Source organism: Lissotriton vulgaris, chromosome 7, assembly GCF_964263255.1.
Source record: "Lissotriton vulgaris chromosome 7, aLisVul1.2, whole genome shotgun sequence".
Classification (NCBI taxonomy): Eukaryota; Metazoa; Chordata; class Amphibia; order Caudata; family Salamandridae; genus Lissotriton; species Lissotriton vulgaris.
Window position 1 is genome coordinate 1,693,247,219 of NC_141695.1, and position 15,616 is coordinate 1,693,262,834.

The following is a 15,616-nucleotide window of genomic DNA, read 5'->3' on the forward strand; positions in this document are numbered from 1 at the left end:
GTGCACAGGAAGCGCTCCAGATGTGCACGCGACGACCCTTTGAAGACCTCTCACAGGACTGGTGCACTTCCCTCCTTCTCACCAGCATCACAGGTGCGTGCACCGTGGGAACCAGCAGTGTGTGTGATGAAAGGCTTCCTGCGGGGCTCGAGGCGCAAAATATCATTTCCACATGTTCCAAAACAGCTCTAAACTCACGGCCAGGGGTTGAGAGGCAGAGCTGAGCGAAGAGAGCAGACACCCCCCACCACGAGAGGCCTGAAGGAGCCGTGCGGGGGCAAAGTCAGTAACAAAGTTTAAAATATCCGGGGCAATCCCAGGAGGTAAATTAATATATACTGTGGGTCAAAGACAGAGCTGGAGATTAAATTAATACTGTCGACCCCATTGTGAGTGGGGCGTAGAATGGCACAATATTTCATGTTTATACCTCCTGCCCCGGCACAGCAACTACCGCTGGCTCTGGTAATGCTGGAGTTAGGTGGCGGAATGCTGCTAACGGGTCTCGTGCTGAGGGACTGCATAATTCCAATGGGGGCCACCCAGGAACAGGAGCTACCAACTTCGTTCGGTTTAACAGAAGTGCAGCTAACGGCGTTGTTTGCAGTGCTTAATATGTAAAAAAAAAAAGAAAAGAAAAAAAAAAAAAAGTGCCATGGCCGAAATTATTTTTTCAGGGCGTTCACCGAAGCTTGCATCAGTCAGTGTCCCTCGTAGCACAAGTGTGACAATTTCGGCTATTCCATGTCTCCCAAACCTGTAGGGGTGGCCTGGACGCCCTGATATTGTTAATCTTTAACATGCTTTCAAATATTAAACACACTGATGAACTTACCTCATAAATAGACAAACTGTGCCACCATCTGGTGGACTTTCATAATTTCCGCTGTTGAAAATTACATGACGGTGCTGAGCATCTGCAAACACTGGCTCAAATTAAGCGCTGAGGTTTTTACCTGAAACATTGCTTGGTGAACGCTGGTGAAATGTCCATGGGAAATTCTGGAGGGAAATTTGATTTGATTATTGAAACGAGTGCTGTATTCTACATTTCTCCGGTAATTAACTATCTTCCCACTCGTAATTCCACAGTATACTGCCCTCTCTATCAGCAACTACCAATGCCACTGGTACCAGTGGTCCCAGAGGAGAAAATACTGTGCAATTTTTGGGCAAATTGTAATGGGCACATACAAGTTTTTAGGGAATAACATTCAAGAATTAGTGTTTTCACTTAGATTCCCGCATGATTTTGTCATGTTTCTGGATGAGCATAAACAAACTATCCACATATGTCTGACTGTCGATTGCCTTTCTGTCACTCTTGCTAGAGTCATATCTGCACTTAGATAGGGGCGGAATCCTTCGCTAGAGACCAGTGTTACCCCATTAATTCCGTCCCCTTGCCCAGTCTGCAAAATGCTATTCCTAAGTACATCATAAAACACAATAGCACATGACAACAACATACTATATCAAAACCTACCAAAGCATACATTATAAAATAAGATACAATAGTTTACAATAACATTCAGTGGCACACCGTAACCTACTAAAACATACCATACTGTAGCACATAATTCCATAACATATAGTAGCACCCTATAACATATAATGTAACAAAGAAAATGAGATCTTAACATACCTTATCATACAATACTATAGGATACAATAGCTTACTGTCGGACTTGACCCTCTCTGCAGGGTCATACCCAAACTTTTTGCCTTCACCATCCTGTTTTTAAATTCGTTTTTGTTGGCTTTAGGATTCTGCACACTTTACCACTGCTAACCAGTGCTAAAGTATAATGGGCCTGTAAATTACATGATACTAGAGGGTCTGTAGCACTAATTGTGCCACCCACTTAGGTATCCCTTTAAACATGTCTCAGTCCTAGCACTGCAGCCAGAGTGCAGTTAAGCACAATTTCGACCTGACAAAATAAACCTTTTACCTGGTTTAAACGTTCCTTTTTAATGTATATGTCATCCCTGGGGTTTGCCCTAAACAGCCCATAGGACAGCAAGCAGAGTATTTAGAAAGTTGGACATGTACTTTTAACTTTTGCATTTTCTGGTAGTGAAAAACTCTCAAATTCGTTTTTCACTACTGAAAGGCCTGCCTCTTCCATATGATAGCATTGGGTTACCTTATTACATTTAATAAGTAATCATGTTCACTTTAAAGCAGGTAGGAATGTTGAGCTCTGGTTTCTAAAGAATTGTAATTTAAAACTCTCTTTAATGGTAAAGTTGGATTTTAAGTCCTAATTCTGAAAATGCCACTTTTAGAAAGTTGCTATTTTTTGCCATAACCATTTGGTGCCTGCAGTCTGTATCCTGGGTCACATGACTAGGTGTAGCTGGTCGTTGGTCTTTGTGTATTGCACCCAGACGGTGAATCGAAGTGGAAGGTTATTGCGCGATAAAAACACTGCAGCTGTTCTTGTTACAGGGGGCCGCAATATTGCAGCTATGCTGCAAAATCGGCCCTTGGTAACAAAAATGGCCCCAGGGGTCCAAAACTGGCCCCCACCCTCGCGGCCCACCGGGAAAATGCCCGGTGCCTGCTATGGCCAGTCTGGCCCTGTCCAGAAACCTAAGCATGAGCAAGGTTTGGCATCCACTAGTGAATCATTTCTAACGCTGGAATTGTGGGTGGTTGCCAGCAGTTGCGGTCAGAGTGCTGCTTCTCGAGTAGATTTGCTGCTGCTTGAGTAGATTTTCTCCAGAGTGGCAGAAAGATCAACTCGAAGGGCTGCGCCCTCTTGCACACCGCTTGATGCAGATCACGCTGGTTTTTCATTGAATTGCAGCACGAGCAGCACAATGAGCATATTTTCTCCCCATTGGTGAAACTCCATGCAACCTTGCTCAATTTTTATTGAACTCCAGGGTATTCTGCAGAGTGAAACTCCGCGAGTTGCGGCCACCCCTAGATCTTTCTTGTGTAGTGTTCTCACATTATTACTGTTCAAAGTGCTGCATAAATACTTTGCACCATGGATCCAAGTTAAGCCTGACTGCTTCTGTGCCAAGCTACCAGAGGATTCAACGCAGGTGAATTTGGGGTATGCTTGTGTTTCACCCTGACATGAATTGTGGCTGCTGCTTAAGTTGAGTTTGACCCCCCTCCACCAGTAACCGAATTTCCTACACTAACCATAATGTATTGGGACTGACCATAAAATACATCATAATGATAACATAACCAAGCGTATAATACCATAGCATATAGTTAAACACTAGAACATCTAAAGTAACCTAGCATACATCATAACATACCATAGCATGCAATAGCATTATATATGAAGCTTAACAAACACATTTAATGGACAGTATAATACATTATATCATAATAGATCCCAGTATGCAATACCAGTAGAACATATACCGTAACAAAGTATAAAATACCATGACAAACCGTAGTATATACCTTAACAAACCACACAATACCATAATATAACATAGCATAAGATAACATACCATAACATATAGCTTACCATAATATACACTGGCACACCAAAACATACAATATCATAATGTACCCTAGTATGCAATGCCATAGCGTAGAGTGCACACTGGAACATGTAATGTAATAAAGCATATGTCATAACCTACCATATCATATAATACCTTAACAAACAATAGCACATGACAACATACTATACAGTAACACACCATAGCATAAAATAGCTTACCATAACCTACAATGACACACATTGACATACTATATCATAACATACCATAACATATATCAGTATAACATACTATTACTTACTGTAGGACACAATGACATATTATGGCATAACATGTCGGATCAGATCCTAGTATGTAATATGTTAGTGAAAGTCAAATTGGGTCAATTCCTATAATCACTGGACTGTAGCAAACCCATAAGTACCTGTATCTGCACTCGGAAGTAACATTTAGGCGATATGTGGGGCTAAATGAAAGCAAAAATAAATACATTACAAAGGTGGTTAGTGCCCTACAGATTCCAACTGCATAACCCGTTAGGGTCTATGGTGATTTGATGATCTGGCTTGACAGCGCAGCTATCACCAAACCTTATGTGAGCAACCTAAGCTTTTAGGAGCACCTCAGAGAGAAGGTTTGTCCTCGCCCACATGTTGGTGGACTGGAGCACATGTTTTGATTCCGCATACGTTGTGTGTTTCCACAAAAAAAGAGGTTCCACTACACACACCTGTTATTATTTTGTTTGTTTATTCACCTGCCTGAGCCAGGGGCAGTACTACTTCCTTGACCTTTAGGTGGGGGGTGTATGTAATGCTGTTAATGTATGTTCTCGGGCAGCCATGCGCTTTATAAATCAAATTTCATTTCATTTCATTCATTATATAAGTAAATAATTCACTGTAATGGTATTTCTCTGGCAGCACCACAGATGGAAGAAGGACAGTCAGGAGGAATTCCATGCTGTTTTTCAGTCCCTAATTATCCCTTATATTGTTAAATTTACAGTTTAGGGTGGTTTTGAGTTTGAGAGCAGTATGGGATGTTTAGGGCTACGCTAATCTACATGGATGGATTTTTAGGTCTATCTTGGCAGTGCAGCTGTCGCCTGACATCATGTGATCAACAATGAATAGTTGTCAGAGTACTACTTAGAGAGGGGCTTAGGCTCCACCCACATGTTGGTTCCTTCCCCTGAGTACAAGATTTGACTGAGTTTCATTTGTGCTTCCTCTAAAAATAATCTGTGAATTTCGCTTTGTGGCTTATGGCAAAGCTTAAACTCAATACAGCACAACTGCGTTGCTTATGGTGGCACAATAATGAGCATAGATATAAGCCTGATCTGTTTATTTTGAATAGGGCTCCCGGTTTTATAGTATTTCTTTTTATGACATTTCTGTCTGTATTTATCCATATTTATTTTTTGTCAACTTTATCTGTACGCGCGCTGACTGCTAGCGCAGTGTTTGACAGAACTCGCTCCTGAGGCGAAAAGCCGGGAGTTTTCTCACTCTTTTAAAAATGTTAATATTATATGTGATATTGTGTTCACTGGACTTACCTTCGGCCACTGCCTCACATTTCCCAACACCCCGCCCAGCCGATTGCACGCTGTAGCCGGGGAGTGTTGCTGGAGCTACTCCGCCATTGCTTGACTCGCGGACACGCCCACGGACACTGGCCACGCCCCCTCACCATACCATTTAAAAACGCGCGCTGACTGCTAGCGCAGTGTTTGACAGAACTCGCTCCTGAGGCGAAAAGCCGGGAGTTTTCTCACTCTTTTAAAAATGTTAATATTATATGTGATATTGTGTTCACTGGACTTACCCTCGGCCACTGCCTCACATTTGCCAACACCCCGCCCAGCCGATTGCACGCTGTAGCTGGGGAGTGTTGCTGGAGCTACTCCGCCATTGCTTGACTCGCGGACACGCCCACGGACGCTGGCCACGCCCCCTCACCATACCATTTAAAAAAGCGCGCTGACTGCTAGCGCAGTGTTTGACAGAACTCACTCCTGAGGCGAAAAGCCGGGAGTTTGCTCACTCTTTTAAAAATGTTAATATTATATGTGATATTGTGTTCACTGGACTTACCCTCGGCCACTGCCTCACATTTGCCAACACCCCGCCCAGCCGATTGCATGCTGTAGCCGGGGAGTGTTGCTGGAGCTACTCCGCCATTGCTTGGCTCGCGGACACGCCCACGGACGCTGGCCACGCCCCCTCACCACGTCGCTATTCACCATAAATCATGCTCTCTAACAGGAAGCGCAGCGGACAAGCGCAGCGGGCACGACGATTGCGCGCCGGAGGCGCGCATAAGGCAAGCTCGTCTGCGCTCGTCCGTGCCGAGACCGGGCCTAGGGCCACCCCCCTTATTCCAACTGTGTCGCTCCCGTGTCTCAATACAGAGGTACTTACTTATACCTCCGCCCAACTACAAAATCTTAGGGTCGCAGCAGAGGTGCCCCATGCCTCACCACATTTGCTATATACCAATTTGAATAGCGGCCCTCACAAATGCTCTACGTGCACGGGAGATACCCCTACCCCTCCCACGACCTCCCCCCGGCAGGTCCTAGCAGCACTCATAAATGTGCGATCTCTCCCCAAGCACAAAATTGAAATCTCCGAGTTAATTGACTCACAGAACTTAGATATGCTATTCATCACGGAGACATGGAGGGATGACTCCTCTGGCCCAGATTTTAGAGTGGCCACTCCAACAAACTACTGCGTAAGCAGACTAGATAGACCTAAAAGAAAAGGTGGAGGTATAGCTGTTATTTATAAAGATCATTTTAAAGTAACAATTGTGGAACCCAACTTCACTGAGTGTGAGGCTTTTTCTTTCACCATTGGCCTTTCTGACAAACAGACATTCAAAGGCATGTTAATTTACCGCCCTCCCGGGTCTAGGTCAAAATTCCTCACGAACATTGGTAATCTAATTGAGGCCTCAGTAGGATCTCAAGATTTCACTTTATTGGGAGATTTCAACTTTCATCTCGAAATAATAGATGACACAGACACCTCGCTCTTAATCAATGACCTAGCTGCAGCGGGTTTCCTGCAAATTGTTAAACAACCCACACCAAGCGGGACATACCTTAGACGGACTATTCACCAGCAATCCTCAAATATCTGTCTCTAAGGTAATCCCACTTACTTGGACGGATCATGCAGCCGTCTGTTTCTCCATAAAAACCATTCCCCGCACCTCTCCCAATACTTCTTCCTCTCCTGTCTCCTTCAGAGACTGGAAAAATATTAATACTGACCACCTCGCAGAGATGATGTTAAGCAGTACCATCCCTAACGAACAGGATCCTACATTAGAGTCCACTCACTACTTGAGCAATTTAAACACTGCTTGTAATAAGTTAGCCCCGATCAAAACCTCTTATCGTTGTAGAAAGCTTCCCCCGGCCCCTTGGTTCATGGAACCCCTACAACTGCAAAGACAGCATTGCAGGAACCTGGAAAGGCAATGGCGCCGCCACTACAGTCCTATTGACAAAACTGCCTACAAAAACTCTCTCTCCAAATACAAAAAACTTATCACTTTGGAAAAAACATACTATTATACTTCCCAAATTAATCAGTCAAAAAACTCCACAAGAGAACTATTTCAGACAGTCACTCATCTATCCAACCCGCCTGCGCCACGCTCAGATGGATCACAGTCTCTCTCGCATTCGCTAGCAACATTCTTTGAAAACAAAGTCATTGCTATCTTCTCAACCTTTTCCCGTTCCCCTTCCTCCTCCACACCCATTGCACCTTCTCTTAACAAGGCACCAACTTTTTCTGCCTTCGAACCTACTACGCAGGAACATATCAAATTTCTTGTTGCTCGCACCAAATCGGGGTTACCAGCTGACCCTTGCCCTCCCGCTATCCTTAATCTCATCCCGGAAGCTATCTCCCCTGCTCCGACTACCATCTGCAATGCAATGTTTTCATCTGGGATATATCCATCGGTTTGGAAGGAGGCCATAATTAAACCACTTCTATAAAAGCCCACATTAGATCCTCTCCTCCCCGCCAGCTATAGACCAATTGCTTGCCTTCCTTTCCCTGCCAAAATTTTCGAAAAAATTATGAATACACAAATTTCTAAATTCATAAACGAAAACAATTTAGTCAATGATACCCAATTCGGGTTCAGACAGGGTCATGGAACAGAGACAGCGCTACTTAAAGCAACAGATGAGATAAAGATCACAATGGATAAGGGAGGAGCCGCGGTACTAATACTCTTGGACCTCTCCGCAGCCTTTGACACGGTCGATCATGCCACCTTGATCGACCGTGTCTCAGCCATAGGAATAAAAAATAAAGCAGAGGAACTTCTTGCCTCATTTCTGGCTAACTGTCCTCAGACGGTGAAGATGGGCAACTACATCTCCCAGACGTTCTCTCTCCCTTGTGGAGTACCTCAAGGCTCCTCGCTAAGTCCGACACTTTTTAACATCTATGTGTCGGACTTAGCGAGGGTTATAAAATCCTATGGAATTGCCCTTACAACCTATGCGGATGACACGCAATTGGTGTTATCCATATTTAATGATGGTATAACGGTTGCGGCTAACTTCCAAGAGGGAATGAGGGCAATAAGTTCCTGGATGTCATCAAACTGTCTTAAATTAAACTCTGACAGACAGAGGGGATGACATTCGGGAAACTGGAACCTATGTGGTCCCCCCAATGGTGGCCACCTGAGATGGGAATGCCTCCTCAACCGGTGACCAAGGTACGTAATTTAGGAGTCATATTTGACAACAAACTGACTTTCCACCAACATGCCAACTCAGTGGTCTCCTCATCTTTTTACATCTTAAAGAGGATTAAAAAACTAATTCCGTACCTACCTCCTTCTGCGGGCAAAACGTTAATCAGTACTCTGGTCTTCTCTAGAACAGATTACTGTAACGCCCTTCTGCTGAATGCCCAAGAAAAGGTCCTCAACAGACTGCAGATGGTCCAAAATGCTTCGGCCAGGACCTTACTAAACATCCCCAAGTTTGCATCCATCTCTCCGTATATTCGACAGTTGCACTGGCTCTCAGTGAGGAACCGGACTAAATTTAAGGCTTTATGCATCGCCTACAAAGCCATCAACAATCTAGGCCCACTATATCTAAAAAAAGCATTCTGCCCGGTCGAATACTCAAGAACTTTACGTTCTTCATCGGCCCATTTGCTAAAGGTTCCTCGGACAAGAAGGGCCAATTGCGGAGACAGATGCTTTACCACCTCAACAGCCAAACTTTGGAATACTCTACCCCTCCATATCAAAACGGCTCCCACACTGATTAACTTCAGAAAAAAACTCAAAACATGGTTTTCTCAATATACATTTTTTTATTTACTACAGTGAGAGTTCTGTTATCTCAGCGCCGAGACACCCATCTGGGTATTTGCGCGCTTTAAAAATCGCATAAAATAAATAAATAAATAAATATTTATCCATAGTTATTATGGGTTTTGTGAACAAAATAAAGCTAAAACTGGTTTATTTCCACATTTATTTAACCAATAAATATGCAGTCATGCTTGAATGCCTGCCAGGTTTCAGTGATATGAACACCCACAGAAAATAAATCAATGCACTTATATGAAAATATGCACATTTCAGTATCATCCTTGTGCATATCTACTGCTGTTTAAGCCTCTTTACTAAAATTCCTTTTTCGTAACCCCCTTGCCTATCAATACACACAGTTATTGGCCTGAAAGTCATGGCAAAGTGTATTTAGAATCCCTCAAAGAGGCCCCCAATTTCCGATTTTATCCACATTTAAAAGTAAATACAGATAAGCAAATAAAAAGTAGTCTGTCTGTATCTATCTGTAAAAATCAGTAAAAACGCAAAACAGGGAGCCTTAATTATGAATTATAAGAAGGTCAGTAGGCCTGATGTATTTATTGTGAAACGCAGCATAGGTTAAAGTCAATAGGCATTTCAGGCTGGTTTGTTATTACTTTATATTAAAGCCCACAGATAGGAATTTTTATTTCATAGAATCTCACATAGTAACATAATAGGCATGGATTTTTTTTGTTAGTTTATTTCCCCAGTGACCAACGGGATATCGAAGATTTGGAATGTGAGAATCCTTGTTAAGCTCCTGTTTTCTGTTTTTACGGATTTGTACAGATAAATGCAGACAGAAAACAATGTGTATTCTATCTGTGTTTATTTTTAAAGGTGGATAAATACAGAAAATGGTGCTTCTTTAATTGAACCTCCATGCTGTCTTTCATGAATTATAGCCCAACAGCTGAGCAGATGGACAGCATGGGAAATGAAAAATCAGGATGAAATTTCCTTAAATAATGGCATATGTCAACATACATTTGTGGTATAAGGCTAATATTTACCAGTGGATGTATTGTTATGTAATATTTGGCAGCTTAAATAGCTAAAACATGACAGACATCAAAGTATGAGTGAGCGTCGTTCAGGTAAATAAATATGGAAATTTACAGTTTTGCAACTTCATTATTACGCAAAACACAAAATAAATATGGATTAATACAGATTTTGGGCCAGATGCATCAAGCATCCATTTTGCGATTCCTTATTAGCGAAAAATAAGGAATCGCTAATAAGGAATAGCAAAATGGAATGCATCAAGCAATCACTATAAAAATAGCGATTCCTTAGAATTCCTTAATTGCGACTCGCAAATTGCGAGTCGCAATTAATGAATACCTCCCCATTAATTCCTATGGGCCTAGAGGCCCATAGGAATGAATGGGAAGACAATCTCAATTTGCGAATCGCAATTAGCGATTCGCAAATTGAGATTGCGAGTTCAAGGGTGCAGGGGTGTCCAAAGGACACCCTGTTACACCCCTGAATGTGATCTGTGCACATATGTTGCGCACACACATGCCCTTAGGGCATGTGTGTGCGCAACATGAAACTTTGAAAAATGCACAAAAGTGCATTTTTCAAAGTTTTTGCAAATTACCATGAAGTTGTACTTCGTGGTAATTTGCGTGCCCTATTAGCGAATTCGCTATTTTTGATACTTTCATGCATTGCATTTAAGGAATCTCAATTTGAGATTCCTTAAATGCAAACAATCGCAATTTAGCGAATTCTCTATTTGCGATTTTTGCATTTGGGATGATGCATTACAAATGCAAAAATTGCACTCGCAAAGGGCCAGATTCTGAGAATCTGGCCCTTTTGCGAGCGCATTTCGCTTGATGCATCTGGCCCCTTAATGGCCAAATAATAAATATGGATAAATACAGACGGAAATGTAAAAAAAATAAACACCATAAAACTGGGGGAGCCCTAATTATAATTTTGTATACCTTTATAAATTTATGACGATGCACCTGATGGGCGGACTTGGGGAAAAGATTACTCTAAAAAAATAAGCCTACTTTGCTTATGATGACATACTACAGGCCTGATTGTTATGTCAAATGCCATCGGTTTGGTCTGTTTATTATAAAAACATTATGACAAAGACAGTTGTTCTAGCTCATGTATTGTGAAAAACGTGTTTAAGCCATAAAGCATTCACTAGCTCGTTGTTATTACATTGTGTAACAAGTTCCAGACAGGTATTTTGTTACATGCAATTTCACAGATTACTGTAGTAGGCGAGGGATCTGGCGTTGGCTACGCACTCTGAAAAATCCTGAGGATTTTCATTGTAATAATTCTTGTGCGCCCTATTGATAGGAGCTGTATGCCTAATGGTTGCTTTGCAGAGAAGTTTGCACTCAGTACTGTAGGCCTGAGTTGGTTACTGGTGACAAGCCAATGAAAACAGCTAAAGGTCGGTTTGATGCGCAGGTCAAAGGGTTGCCAGAAGTCTTAAATTTGGTCTGTTTATTATTATGTAAAGTTATGACAAAAGAAGTAGGCCTGGCCTTTTCTGAAAATATTTTTTTTAAAGCCAAAAGGCCTCTAACAGTGTATGGTTATCCCACTATGTTATAGACTGCAGGGGTGTATTTGTTACTTTATCTTGCAGATTACCATAGTAGACAGTGGTTTAGATGTTTGCCACCCACTCAGAGTAGAAGATTATAACTGGGATGATTCCTGTTATGCCCTATTCAGGGGGGTTGTTTTGCCAGTTGTAATTCTATATATATATGTGTTACTTTACACCTGCATGCATGATGATTTCCCGCTAATGAGCACTTCAGTAGGACTGTGTTGAATATAGTGTCAAATCCATGGTAAAAGCAACAGACCTTGTTAGTTCACTGGGAAAACTTAATTAAAATTCCTTAGTTGGAATCTGTTTATAATAAAAGGTTGTGACAAAGCAAGTAGGCCTTACTTACTATAGCCTTATAGCCCGCCGTAGAGGGCTATACCGGCTATTAAAGGCCCTCTCCAGCGTTAAAGGCCCCGAGCCGAAGGCGAGGGCCTTTAACAAGGGAGAGGGACTTTAATAGCGGTATAGCCCATCTACGAAGGGCTATAAGGCTATTAGAACTTTCTGTCACTAGAGGACAGAATGTTCTAACAAAAAAACAAAGCCTTTTGGGAGCGGAAGGGGATTGGAATCCCCTCAGGCTCCCTGAAGCCTTTGTTCACAGCCAGAGCTGTGAATAAAGAAACATTGGAATGTTGGCGCTCCAGGCTTATTCCAGCCATTATAAGCCCGGAGCACGCCATTGTTTTCAATGGAGCTCCCAACATTCCAATGTTCTAATTATTCTGAAAAGTACATCTTAAAGGAACAAGGTTTTTAAGGGTGGATTGTTAGGACACTGTTCTAAAACCTGTAGGGGGGTATTTTGTTAAACAATTGTGCAGATTATCGTAGTGGGCACAGGTTCAGATGTTAGTGACCTATCTGAGCAAACCATGGGGGATAGAAGATTTAGACAATGGGAATCCTTATTGGACTCCATTAGTGGGGAACTTGTATGCTATTGACAAGGGAAATTTTGTACATTTTATCATTTATTTATGGTATAGCTGATAGTTACCTTGTGGATAGGCTTCAGATGAACAAAGTATTTTTGGGTTGGGTATAAATGAGAAGCCACTGATGAAAGTTATAGGCCTGATTGTTTATTTTGAAAAGTTACAATGAAGGCAGTAGGCCTGACATATTGATTGTGAAACGCATATTTAAAATCACTATGCATTTAAGGGTGGGTTGTTATTACTTTTTTTTATTAAAGCCTGCAGATAGATATTTTGTTACATGGAATCACACATATCATCAATAGTAGGCAAGGGTTTTGTTGCTGGGTAAGTGTATAGAAGATTGCACTGTCAGAATCCTTGTTAGAATGTTTTAGGAGACAGTGTTTTCCTTTGACAGCTGTAAGTTTGCATACTTTAGAAATATTATGACTTTATGCCTGATGACTGCCTTGTGGAAAAGCTTAAGCTCACTACAGTGGGTCTGAGCAGATTATGGTGACAAGCCAATAAAAACAGCTTGAGGCCTATTTGGTTCACTAGGAAAAGATATTTCAACTGCCATAGGTCTGGCCTGTTTATTATGGAACTTATACTGATGGTAAACATCAACATTTGATTGTGAAAATGATTTGTTAAAGTCGATGTGTATTTAAGGGGGGGGGGTTGGTATTTCTCTGTAATAAAGCCTGCAGATAGGTATTTTGTTACATGACATTTTACTGATTACACTCTGGGTAATCCTTGGGGTTGAACATTTACACTGTAATAAATCTTGCTAGAATCTCTTTGGAAGGCCTTACAGGCTTAGCTGTCTGCCAGGATCTTGTAATACAAATATTTTAATAATACATACAAGCATATACATAAGTATGTATCTATATAGATACATAGAAACTATTTGGGTCAAGTCTCTTCTGCCATTGGTCGGTCTGGGTGTAATTTATACTCTACTTCCATCTATCAGAGGTACTCCATGGGGTTAATGGTTCTGTCCACATCATTCATTTGTTCTCCTGCATTTTCTAATCACATGGGCACATTCACCTGAAATTAAGTGACAGTCCTTTGGTTAAGTTTTAATTTTTCTTCTTTTACAAAACTCCTTTCATTTCATTGCTTCTCCTCTTTTTATAGTTTTTTTCCTTCGGGAGGATCTCCAGGCCGTGTTAAGGGTCCGCTTGCTTGGCCCTCATTTTATTTGAAGTGCACAGTATCCCATGTGCAGTGGCATAGAGTGAGCGGGCCACATGGGCGGTTGCCCATGGTGCAAAATTCTTATGGGCATTCTGAGGGGCGCAGGGGCATTCTTAGGGGTGCAAAAGTTTAAAAGAAAAGCGGAAGGATACTTGCCTTGCTTGGGCACTGGCAACCCACACAAATCCACTGCCCAAGTAACCACTTCCTCTAAACCAGACCACAGTTATGGAATCTATTGTCCATGGTATATCATTGTTAGTGGTGGGCGGATGTCGCGTAAGGGACGTTCACGGAGAGGCACGGAAATTGAACCAATCTCCGTTCCTCTCCGCATATTTCCATTACGCGACGCCCGCCCGCCGCCCACCCGCTGATCGCCTCCTGCCCGCCTCCCGCCCGACATATTAAATGATATTTAAAAGTCTAAAATAAAATTTAAATAAAACTTAACTTATTGCGGGCCCAACCTTGCCCATCGTGCCTTCTTCTTGGATCCGCGGGAGCCTGCGCACGCACATTCCTGGTGAGGAATGCGCATGCGCAGGATCCTGCGCATGCTCAGTTCCCAGATGAAGCCGCAATGGGCAAGGATGTGCCCCCAATAAGGTAAGTTTTATTTAAATTTAATTTTAGGCTTTTAAATATCATTTAATACGGCGGGCGAGAGGCGGGTGGCCAACTTCCGTTCCGCCCCCGAATGTGCTGAGATTTGCCTCATTTCTCCACCTTCTTTGCGCAAGGCAGAAGGGGCAAATCTCCGCACATTCCGTGGGCGGAACGGAGATGTCCGCCCACCCCTAATCATTGTTTCACCCTTTACCAAGATGGCCAACACATTCCTTCTTAATGAGCCGCTCATGCCAGAATGGTAACACAATGATAGACTATGTACAATACCTCTGCAAGATGGGCACGCGCTCCTGCTGTGTTTAGTTTTGTAATAGAAAGCAAACACCTTCTCGGTTTAGACTGCAGTATATTTTTTTCTAATTTATAATGCAAATGTTGAATGAGTCTGTTATTGCAGTTATGTCAAAGGATGAATACAAGAATGAATCAGGGGATTGATGAATTGATGCATGCGTGCAAAGATGAGTGACTGAGCGCATGTATGTTGAGTTACTGACGGCCACATGCATCAAAGTCCTGTTTTGCGATTCCTTATTTGCGATTTTTAGGGAATCGCAAATAAGGAATCGCAAAACGGGATGCATGATTAAAATCGCATAAAATTTGCGATTCTGTAAAAATCGCAATTTTTACCGAATCGCAAATATTATGCGAATTCCAATTTGCGATTTCGCAATTCCCATTGATTCCTATGGGCCAAAAGGCCCATAGTAATCAATGGGAATTGCGAAATCGCAAATTAGAATTCGCAAAATGTTAATGCATTCTATGGGTGCAGGGGGGGGGGTCCAAAGGACATGTGTGTCTGTAACATGACAGTGTTTTAAAATGCTATTTTGAGCATTTTAACACATTTTCGCAAATTACCACGAGGTTCAACCTCGTGGTAATTTGCACCCCCTAATTGCGAATTCGCAATTTTAAAAGTAATCATGCATTGCTTTTAAGGAATCGCAAATTTGCGATTCCTTAAAAGCAATCGCATTTTTGGAATTCGCTAAAAATAGCGATTTTCCAAACATGCTTGATGCATCCCAAAAACTATTTAGGAATCGCAAACGGCCGAATTTAGTGATTCGCACCGTTTGCACTTCCTAAATAGGTTCTAAACCCACTGACACAAAAGGCACAGTTCATTTACAAGCCAAACTTATTGGCATTGCCAGTGCTTGTTACATTAGGAAGGAAAATGTGCAGGGTGTGATCGGCTGGTATAGGGAGGTGCGGGAGGGGGCAGGTTTTACAAGTTGTCAGTCATATATCTTTGTAAAAGGACACCTTTGACGAGACGTCATGTTATGGTCTTTAGGGCCCGTCGGATGAGTTACGTCCCAGACAGTAGATGCCTCAATGGGCAGATTGTAAATATTGTTTTTTC

At 42.2% G+C, this 15,616-nt stretch overlaps 1 protein-coding gene across 2 annotated transcripts in view; it reads right to left on the reverse strand.

Moving 5' to 3' along the window:
* The window catches only part of COL20A1 (collagen type XX alpha 1 chain), a 491,294-nt gene that overhangs the window by 361,642 nt on the left and 114,036 nt on the right, over positions 1-15,616 (reverse strand). The gene's annotated exons all lie outside the window — the stretch shown is intronic.